Below are 11,394 nucleotides of genomic sequence, written 5' to 3'. Positions count from 1 at the left end.
GCCGTTGTTCATTAATAAATGTATTTACTAGCAAAAGATGTTACATATTGACGGTTTCAGTTCACTACAAACCTACTTCACTTTTCTACGTTATCAATGTTCATTTTTAGCACTTTTCTTTGCGTTTCACCAATTTATTCAATCCCTCAGCATCGAAGTTCGCCGCCTGGGAATTAAACTAGTTGACAACGGCGATCTTGAGTTCCTCGTCTCCAAACCGTAGCTCGCTTAGGAACTATTTCAAGTGCAAACCGTTGTCCAAGAAGGAACTACTTCAAGTGCATAAAGAGGAAATAATCGCTTGGTGCAAGGTTAAGTCACCTCCGTCTTTTCGATAGTAGTCCAAGAACGTTCGTTCACTCAACATTCTTTGGTCTTAGTGTTGGTCGGTAAGCATTTTCGCTATCCTCCTTGCTCAATATTTTGGATATCCGAGCTTTTATTCAACAATTGTGTGAATAAAGGTTGGTCCAACAAGAGGAAATTCATCAGCCGGAGCACTAATCACCAATCGTCCCTCAGATCGCAGTTCTTGGTCTACTTCATCATCAGTATTTCAATCCTATGATTGGTTTACTGTAGCCCTCCATTCTTCCCTATTTACTGTTTATTCCCTCACCCTCTGATAGGTTCCCTTTTTTACATCCTTCTTAATTTGCCATGTGGACTTGTCTCTTGGCCTTCCTCGCGGGATATTTCCTTCTATTATGTTTCTATCTAATCTATTGTGCCTCAAGGTATGTCCAATCCATCTAGTTCTTCTTTGCCGTGGAGCTCTCCATATGGTCCTTCCCTCTTCTGCTCTTCTATATACTTCTTCGTCCCTCACCTTTCTGTCCATTTAATCTTCAGCATTCTCCTCCAGCACCATTTCTCAAATGATTCTACGAGTATTCTTCGTTGGTTCACTTTTCCAATATTCCATGTCTCTGATCTATAGAGTACTCCATACTCCACACGAACGTTTTGGCGAACTGCTTCCTTGTTTGCCATCTAATGCTCTTTGAACATACGAGTAGTAGTTGCCTCTTCTCAGTGAACGCCTTCTTTGCTTGGGCCATTCTTCGCTTGATGTCGGTGGAGCTTCTACCATCCCAAGTTGTAGTACTGCCCAAGTAGTTGAAGGATTCAACTTGCTCTAGTTTCACCCCTCGAATTGTGATATCTGCATTAAACTTCTCTCTTCCACACACGAGGATTTTCGTTTTCTTCTTGTTGATGCTCATATTATATTCCCGAAGTGCTTAATACATAATATTGAGGTTTGCTTGCAGGTCCTCACGAGCCTCTGCTACTACTGTGATGTCGTCGGCGAACCGCAGCATGTTGATTTCTTCGCAATTCACCTTAGTTCACTTGTTGAACGATTCCATCGGTCTAGAGATGGACTTGCCACTCCGCTCTTCAACGTTAACATTTGTGCGGCCATTTTTGAAGTCTCGGCACCACTGTTTAACCCTTCCTTCACTCATTACTGTAGGTCCATGATCAAGGAAAACTCCTGAAGAATTTGGGCAGCTGATGATCCTTTTGCAAACACAAGAATCGAATCACAGCACGCACTTTGTCGCTGGCGCGAGCAACGATTGTCGCGGACATTTTTATCTGTGTTCACCGACAGGCGAACGACAACTGAAAAACCCTATTAAAAATAAATTCAGTGACTCCGGAAACAATCGATAGATGGCGCTATATGCGTACAACTTAGTTCTGATCCGACATCTGTATTTGAATATAAGAAAACGGCCCTTTATTTTCGAATATGCCTTCTTCGCCCTAGTTTTTATGCGTTAAAATTTCTTTCATGTTCATCTATTATGAAAGGTCATGAAATATACCAATTTATCAATATTGAACTTGGTAGTAGTCGGCATGATAACTTAGGGGACTCTTAAGCCATTTCATCCTCTCCACCCCTATTTCTCGGCCTCTCTCTAACGGGCGGAATTACTGTGGCCACGATGGGCCGCGGGGATGAGAGTGTGTGAAATAACCCGCCCCGCCTCTTTTTGCTCCGAGGCGGAAGGGAGCGCCCGGGGAGTGAGAGAAAGACGGAGGGAGAAAATAGGGGAAAGGGAAGGGAGGAGATGTGATGGGGGAGGCAGGGATGGTTTGAAGTGACCAGATGCTTTCGGTTTGGAAGCGTGACGAAACGAGTTTCAAAAGGGAAAAACGGGTCATATTCCGAGAAAAGCAGCCAATCTAATCTAAAGCTCATACTCGTACTATTCCGTTGACGACAAATTAGAAGATTACAAAGGAAAACATTTGAATCCAACTGAACGTCCAGTCAAACTCCCGCATTCCCTTTTCCTGCCTTCATCCGACTTGTAACTTTTTTCTTATTCCACACGGGGTGGAGAAATTCCTGCGTTCGCGAAAAACAATTACTGCAAATTTGAGGGATACTGTATATCTGTAAGTCTGTATCTGTTTATTGAGGTCCTAACAAATAACTTTTGACCATTATCCGGTGGTATCTAGCAATTTACAGATTTTATTTTCCGAAATCTTTTTGCATTACATATGATTTTCTAAAGTTAGTGGTCTATTTTTCGGTTTACCATTAAATTGTAAAAAAAATTATAATTCTTTGGTATTTTAATTGATCACTATCAAATCACATAAACATACTTGAGTTATGTGTACAATGTGTGCTGATCACTGTGGTGGAGTTTGGGGGATTTAAAAAAAAATCTATAACACTTTTTTACTTAATGGATGAGTTCATGATGACAGTTATTAAAAAAGTTATTAAACTACGAGTGGAATTAATGGCTCACACTTTTCCTAGCAACTGAGAACAATTTTTTTACGATTGGCAATGTTTTATTTGCCTTGGCAAATATCTGAAGGTATGATGGTCATTATACTCGCAAAGAAGAGGCTATGGCACAAAACTCTAAACAAAAAGAAATGTACGTGGAATTACGAAGTCAATTATTTCATTTCAATAACTTAATATTAGTTTTCAAAAGAGGATTACCGTTTGTGCACAGCAAGTAAATTTCTAGTCGACACAGGTTTTAATGCCATATAATGCAATGGGGATGTTCCGAATAGAGTTGAAAGACATTGACAAATCGTTGAGGCTGCGGAATAATGAACTGTCGAGGGCGCACGCTAAAGAAAAAGTCCATAGCAGGACGATGTAATGGAGGACATGGTGTAAGGGAGTTGATGCAGATGAAGGTAAGGCTGGAGCTGGAATTAGATTACTCGAAGGCTAACGAAAACTACGAAGTATTGATGGAAAAGGTCAGCGACAGTCGGGTGACTGGACAAGATGGCTCATTAACACTGAAGGGCATTTGATGAAATGGAGCACTAATGCGTAATTATAATTCCGTTTCCTCCCCAGGATTATGGGCATCTCAATGTTCGCGCCTTCCGGCTGGATGGAAGGGCGATCATTGTGATTAGTTGGTTCAATTGACACAAGCAATTGTGCAACAGCTCGCAGGAACATTTTTTTAAACTTCCCAGATTTCCCGTATATTTCACCCCCGATGTTAATGCTTTTACGGGGAGTATTGTACGTAATTCATGATATTAAGGATTCTTTTCATTTAGTCTTGATTTGAATGTGCTGAATTTTTTCATCATGCACAAGATTAATGTGTTTGTTGCTAGGTTTTCCGCATTATGCATCTTTAATGACCACGTTTCCATACGGGGGTGCCAACATCCATGATGCAATCCTCCATCACTAGGTATGTTATTTCGCGTTGGCTAAACCTCATGCTGAATACGTGTAGAGCAAGCGGGAGTCTGAACAGAAAGAACAAATTTCTTCATCGAATATGATACGCTTGTTTATTTCCCTAAATATCATCATGAACGATGTGTTTAAGTCCAAAGATTACGAGAAATTCCTAGTAGGGACCCATTAGAAACACCAAGATTGCATGCACGACATATACTATTGGATAAATACAGGCAAATACCTGTATACCTGTTGATAAATATATACGTATGGAAGGGTCTGCGGCTGTGGATCTTGATGTATTAAGTCCCTACACTATGTACGCATCCTGCTGCAGTAGTGTGTAGACTGTGGTTGTTCTACTTTGCTCACCGCAAACTGTTAAAATTTTGCACTGCAATAGAAAATCTAGCGCGTTGTGAAGTGCGACCTGTGATTAGGTTTTTACTGGCAAAAAACCGCAAGCCAATTGAAACTCATGGGCAACTTTGTGAAGTGTACGGAGACGGAATAATAAGTGAAGGCGGAGTGAGGCAGCGGTGCATTCAGTTTAAAAATTACCGCACCAATAATCTTCACTACGAGGACCGCAGTCCTCGGCCTAGACTTGTGACAGATGAACTGACGGTGGAAAGCAACCAAATAATTCGTGAATATCACCGATTTACCTATTTCCAGCATTGGACACGTGAATTGCAGCACAGTGCTTTGACAGTGACGCAGAATTGCATGCTGGTAAAAGCAAGTGGTTACAATTTAAGGCGGCAGATTTCGTCAGAGACGGAATCGAAAAGATTGCGTATGATAAATACGTCTATGCCATATGCATTGAGGTTTGTGGGTAGTTTATTGATGAGGTACTTTGTCGAAGGCTGTAATTAAAATCTAAAAAAACCTCGTCGACTGGAAGACTGCCCTCTCCCGAAATAAGAAAATCATGAACAAAGAGCGCAAGTTGCTAGAAATTCGTCACTCGGCTTTTATTATCGACGTTATCGGGTAGATATTGAGATTATAGCCCCTCATTCCACATAACCCTTACACAATAAGTAAGACAATCGCAAACACCCAAGCCCTAGTTGAAGGAAAACCCACCTTTGCGTGAATCGAACCCGCGACCTCTGGGTTAACAGGCGAGGACTTTACCCCACTGCCACCGAGGTCAGCTAAACTAAACAGCTAACTAAAGAGTATGTCGGCATTTAAGATATGCAAAAGAGAAGCATAAAATTTATTCCACCGCCAAAAAAAATTTGCCGTTACTTCCTAGACGACTTGTACAAAGCCAATGAAAAACTGTCTCGATGATTCAAGGCCGAAGGAGGTCACGTCGAGGAGGAGTCATTTTCGAGGAGGGGTGAGAGAAGGAGACGTAGGGGGGATGGGACACACTGGTGGCCGTCTTTAATGGGTCGTTGAATGGCTATAGTACGGGAGAGGCCATAGACGTCCGTAGTGCGGGAGGGTGGTCGAGAGGGGGTGTTTGAGTGGGGTAGGAGAGGATAGGGAGGGAGGGAGGGGAAAGGAGTCGGCCTATTAAATGCGTTCCCAATTACGAGTGAATGAAGCGACCGCCGGGGAGAGCGCTGTCGTCGTCGGCGTAGATGGAAGGGGGAGGGGGGGGCATGGGCGCCGGAATGAGTGTAGTGCCCTCAGTCTCACGTGATCGATTGAGAGAGGCCTGCTCCTCCCCCGCTCCTGCGATGCGTCGATCGATTCACGCCGTCCGTCTTTTCTCCCTCCCCCGCGGCGCCCCACCCCCCTACCCCACTCTCATCCGCCGCCGGCCAAAAGACAAAAGCGATCACCACGACGTGAATCTTTCGGGAGAATTCGTACGGTTCCTCCGTCGCGATGCATAGCGGCGGGAGGGGGGGGAGTGAACTTCGAGACTTGTTGCTTCGTGATGTCCGGGGAGAGATTAAATGTCAACGCTTTCCGCCTTAACTCATCCTTATCTCTAATGATTGGTCGAATTCCGCCCGCCAATCCCCTTCAGTGTCCGGGTTCTCATGCGCCCTGATGAAACGGACCGTTCTCCTCTCCCAAATTCCCCACCTCCACGCATAAGGGTTGTAAAGGGGTCAGTTCAATTCCATGTGCCGCGCGTGGATTCCCAGGAAGATACCGTAGTCGAAAAATCGCACGGATTGTTTGAAGCTGAGGGCTCCCAAAGGAGTCAGTCGGAATCGAACCCGGGCTCTCAAGTCAGTAGCCTAGACTTCTGGACCCACAGATCCCCTTCATTTCCGTCTAACTCTACATCTACATAATACCCCGCCAGCCGCCGCAAGGGCGTGTGGTGGGGGGTGTTAGGTCACCAACCGTAAAAGGGAACATAAACACATGCAAAATCAAGAGCAACTACGTCTACTGGTCTATAATTCATTGTCATCTTCTAATCCCCTCTGCAATAACTCGTTTCTCATATTATCACTATTCTATATTCCAATCCATCCGCCTCCAGCGCCGGGTCTCGAGGTCTGCCATCCCTCTTTTTTGCATTCAATGGTCCACAACGCTGATTCGCGGGAATGTGTTCACGCATCGATTCCATGTTTGCGTGGCACAGCTTCTGTCAATTCTTAGAGGAGAGAGAATAGTAGTTGTCTCTTCACCGTGAAAGATTAAGTCGCAGTATTAATGCATGTATTCTTTAAATGATGCACATCGAACTTCTCCCATCTCATTAAACCGACTCTGATTATAATTACGTTAAAGAAGAACGTTTCTGAGGCATGTGAAATGTTTCCCTTTTCAGGGCACACCATCTACGTGCACATCCAACTCTTGCCCTCCAAATGCTTGGTGATTTTTATCGATTGATCCTCCAATTTATACCATTATGATATCCTTTGAGTATTTGATTGATTTCGTTGAAGAACGTCTTCGATTACCATCGATTCCTTACTACGACTACCACGTAAAAATACGTAGAACCAACGCTCGTCGCCTATGACTAGTGGTTCAAAACTATTCTTTAACGCATGCGTGTAAGAAATGATAAAAGGGGAATGGGAATAACTAGAGATGTAAATGAAAGTCGGTGAGAAATTGATCAAATCAGTTAGATTTTCTTATTTATTTACTTTTATTCATAGTATATACCCTGCAAGCCACCGCCAGGGTGTGTGGCAGGGGGTGAATACACACCAGATTAATTTTACCCGAACGTGACCCTACCGCGGTCGAACAATGTTACTATGATCCCCTATCGTTCGTGGGAAAAATGATATCTTAAATCTATCTGTTCTACACTTCAACTCTGGCCCTCGGATTCTCCACAAACCTTCATGCTTCGCTTCCGCTAGATTAGAGGTTCCTTCCTATTTGTACCTCCAGAAAAGCTATCATAAAATTCTTCAGAATTACTGTCAATTTTAATGTAAAGTAGTTTTCATAATATATGTAGAGTGATTTTTGAGCGTGTTATTTTTTACATCATAATGGCGGTTATCAGCTTTATTTACATGCATACCTTAGGAAAGTTTTATTTTGTTGTGCCGAAAGGCGATAGATACTAAGCTACGTAAGCATTGAAGTATGATATTGTGCTTTATCGGAAAATTGTTAGCGGCCATCTTATACTGGTGTTAACACCATGCGTTTAATATTCACCGCAGGTTTTAATCTAAAAATAAAGGTTTCATGAAAGCGTGCTAGGTGCAACTGTGATTTGTTGCTTCTGCTAATTAAGACAGTTAGTTACCTCTTGTAATGAGGAATTCCTTGCAGATGCGTTAGCTGGTGGTTTAACTGGTGATAAAAGCGTAAATACAGGAATGTACCATACTCCTGTCATAAAGAGAGTGTCTTTTTATGGCTTTCTGAGCGAAGTCAAAAGTTGGATGTGAAGTGCTTCTCTTCAGGGTATTTTAGCGACTGTAGATGATTAGAGATTGGAGAAAAGTTGCGAAAAGTTAAGTAGGGGTTGAAGAAAGGTAACGGAGATTTCATAGAATAAGTACCAAGTGTCGTATTAGAAGTAAGAAATTTGAGCAGGTTCATTATTCAAGGTACCTTTGAAGCGTCGTCCATGGAATGGACGTTAATAAGAGAGGAAAGAGTAATGTTGGCCAAAAAACATTTTGCGGAAAGATGATGAACCTGTTGACAACTAGAACTGCCAACAGAGATGTAATGAAAATTGTTACAGCGTTACGTTTGGAACGTAGTTAAACCATAGGCATGAAGCATGTAAAAGAAAAAAGAAATGCACGAGGAAAATGTTTTATTGTGGATGTGGAAAAGGATGGAGAGGAATTTATGGGCAGATAGGGTTAGGTGTGAAGAAGCATGCGAGGAAATGGTACCACGAGATAAATTTCAAGGGACAGAAATATCTGGTGCACATTCTAAAAAATGACTATATGCAAAAGAGGATGTGAACTGTGAAAATAAACGATGAGAGATGGAGAGGAGAAGGGAAACGTGGCATGCCGATAGTATTAAAAAAGATAAGGCTTACTGAGAAATAGAGTATTATTCACAACATCGAAGCACCTCGCGATAGTCACTCCACTAAGTCCTGGCTGAAGATGCCCTGCTGATGATGAAAGCACAAAAAGGGTTGAGAGAGGGACGGTGGAAAATACCTACTCCGAATACTCAGAACTACGTAATGGGAACCAATTATTTTCAAAATTTCAGAATCATTTCTGTAAAGAGGGTAGGGTAGTTTCACTGCTGCATAGTACGTGCACAGATAGCAGTCAACATCACTGGTTATCAATCAAAGGATTTGATTGCAGCAGTTCTCCTGGCCATCCTATTCCCTGCCGCTTCCTTCATTTCCTCATAGCACCAGCATATTTCATTACTTGCTTATCGTAGTTCATCCTACGTACGCCTTCCGCTACAATCCTAACCTTCCATGTTTCCTTCGTTTATGGTCTTCAGTAACCTGTCGTGCCTAAGGATATGTCCCACTACCGTCCATCTCCTCCATGTAAGTTTCCTAATAGACTTTTCTCTTCATCCTCTGTTCGAATTACTTCTTTATTCGTCATTCAATGTATATTTTATTTCAAGCATTCATCAGCAGCAACATATTTCCATCGCCTCCTATCTTCTTTTCTCTGTTCATCCCATCGTTCATTTTTCACATCTATATGGACGTGTAGTCAATATAGTATCAATTTTAATAAGTTGCTTCCTTATGCCTATATTCTAGTGCTAATTGCCTTAGCATTTCCCCATAGCAAAACATACTCCATGCATAGTAGACCACCCGTGCACTTTTCTTTAATAATCATATCTTTACTTAGCGTACCTGTTACCACTTCCCTTTTCCAGCAAATGTTATTTATCTGAGAACATGGTAGTCCAGGGATAGAGCGTTGGATTGCTGACCTGAGGGCCCGGGTTCGATTCCCGGGCCCTCAGGTCAGCGGCTATTGACATTTCTCAGCTAATCCAGAGCTATTTGATTTTTCAGGTCTCCCCGATCTTTTTGGCATACAATAGGTGGCAGAGGGGAAATAACTGCCCCCCCCTTTCCCTGATGTGTGAATTTCAGACGCTGAACTTAGTATTTGGGTGAAATCTACCAACACCTGCCAAACCGACCTATCGGGGTGATTACTGTGTTTTATGGTTTTGTTTAATATTCATAGAAAACGTATCAGTTTCCAAAGAATCTGAAGACGTTCAAAAAAACTTCCAAGTGGTCTTCGAATGTGTTTCTGCGGCTTACAAGGCGAGGGTTGTTACCAAGGTGTGTGCATTCGGCGGCAAAGTTCAGACCATTTGCGTTCAGCGGGAGACGATATGTTGAATGGGCAGGAAGCGGGACGGCGGACTTCCCCTTCGTCGCCGTGGCTCCCTCACCCATCGACAAAAGGCACGGGGTAATTGAGTGGACATTAGCGGGGAGGGATGAATGGAGAGTGGCGTGGGCGGGAGGGTGGTTCCGGCGGCGCTGAGTGGGCTTTTGGAGACGTTGAGTCCTCAATGTATCAGCCAACTTTATTGGCCGCGACATGGAAGTTCAAGGACAATACGGGGAGCGGTCGGAATTTCGAGACGGGTGCTGTGGTCTCTCGGGAGGGCAGGAGAGGGGGATTGGTTTTTAGAAAGTGAGCTGAGAGCAGGGACGAGGAGGAGCATTTTGCAGAATGGCAGGAGTGGAGGAGCGAGTCGATGGGTCCCACGAGAAACAGTGGGCATTGGCCCCCTTCAGCGATGATTCGGATCCGCCGCGTCTTCCCACGCCGGGAGAGGAGCGGAGTTCCCGGCTTCTGCTGCCTCGTCTTCCGATGCCATTTCGAATGTCGGATGAGCGGATCACTCGACGTGGGGTGCTCCGTCGGATGTGGTCGAGTGGGCGGAGGGTGGGGGACGAGCAGAGGTGGTCGTCTTTTGGTCGAGGGATGTGGATGCTTGTGATGGCGGATCTTCTCTTTTCGAATTAGAATGCGTCACCCACATGTGCTTACTAGCGGACTCACCCACTCATCATGCATTGAACGACTCTGCTCATTGATTGTCCTTCCTCCAGTTTCATCAAATTTACTTTCAATGTCGATAAATTTTCGCGTTACATGTGCTCGCTATGATCCCAGGATGTAAACCTTGTCCATCATGAGTCATCATAAAAGTCAGCTCAGTTTAATTTATTTTCTCAGACGTAACATTCCAAGTGAATGTATGTATTATTTATGCTTATACCAGGTGTGTTTTAAAAAGTAACGGGAATTTTGCACTTTTTCGGTGCATTTGAAGTGCACTTTTGCACTTCATAGTGCATAATGCACTATGAGTTCTTGTTACAAGGTCAATGATCAGTAAAGAGATTTAGAAGTTTAGAAGTTAATTCCATTTGCGTGAAGCAATACGAAAGAATCGACCGTATTTGTGGCGAAACAATTGATGCTTTTGCAACTGCTCACACTGCTCACTGTTCGGCCAAAACAGCACTGTAATTGTCTCCCTGCCTCCATATTCGTCAAGCATGTTCTCGTGTGACTTTTTTCGGTTCCCAAAACGAAAGAGGACCTTAAAGGGCCGTCGTTTCACAAGCATAGAGGAGAATAAAAACGCATCGCTGAGGGAGCTAAAAACTATACCAAAGATCGAGTTCCACGAGTGTTTCGAGGATTGAGGAAAAGCGCTGGCATGAGTCTATAATATCTAATGGGGACTACTTCGAAGGAGATATCATTGACATACATGAATAAATAAAGTTCTTTCCAAATCACTTTGATTCCCGTTATTTATTTTACAAACTTCGTACACGAATAGAGTTTTTGAAGCACTTGGACAGTTTGGAGCTGAATTGGAGTGGAAGTTCACGTAGTTTCGTGGAGGGAATATTTTTGCAAGAGGAAATTTTGATTTAGTGAGAGGGAAAACGCAAAATTGAGCCATTGGAAGATCTTTGAAAATATTAAACGATTGCTACCAATAAATATTTTAATGCTTATATTTCTGTAGTAGTTGCATAAGTTGCTAGGAGAGTCACCCGACGGCTGAAGTTGATTGCGACAGTACGTGGATAGATTGGTATTTTTTAAAGTTGAACGGTTTCCGGGAAATGTGGCAAGGAATCAGACGAAGAACATTAGCCTACCTTTAATGAAAGGTGCCGAGGGGTCCATAGCATCTCATCCGACGACGGATGGTGTAGTCACTTAAAGTGCTCTCCACAAAGCTACTCAAGTAAGGATCGGGATACCACTGACAAATTC

The sequence above is a fragment of the Hetaerina americana genome, unplaced genomic scaffold (genome assembly GCF_022747635.1).
Source record: "Hetaerina americana unplaced genomic scaffold, ioHetAmer1.1.p SCAF_5, whole genome shotgun sequence".
Lineage (NCBI taxonomy): Eukaryota > Metazoa > Arthropoda > Insecta > Odonata > Calopterygidae > Hetaerina > Hetaerina americana.
The sequence above is the reverse complement of the archived record's forward strand: the minus strand, read 5'-3'. Positions refer to the sequence as shown.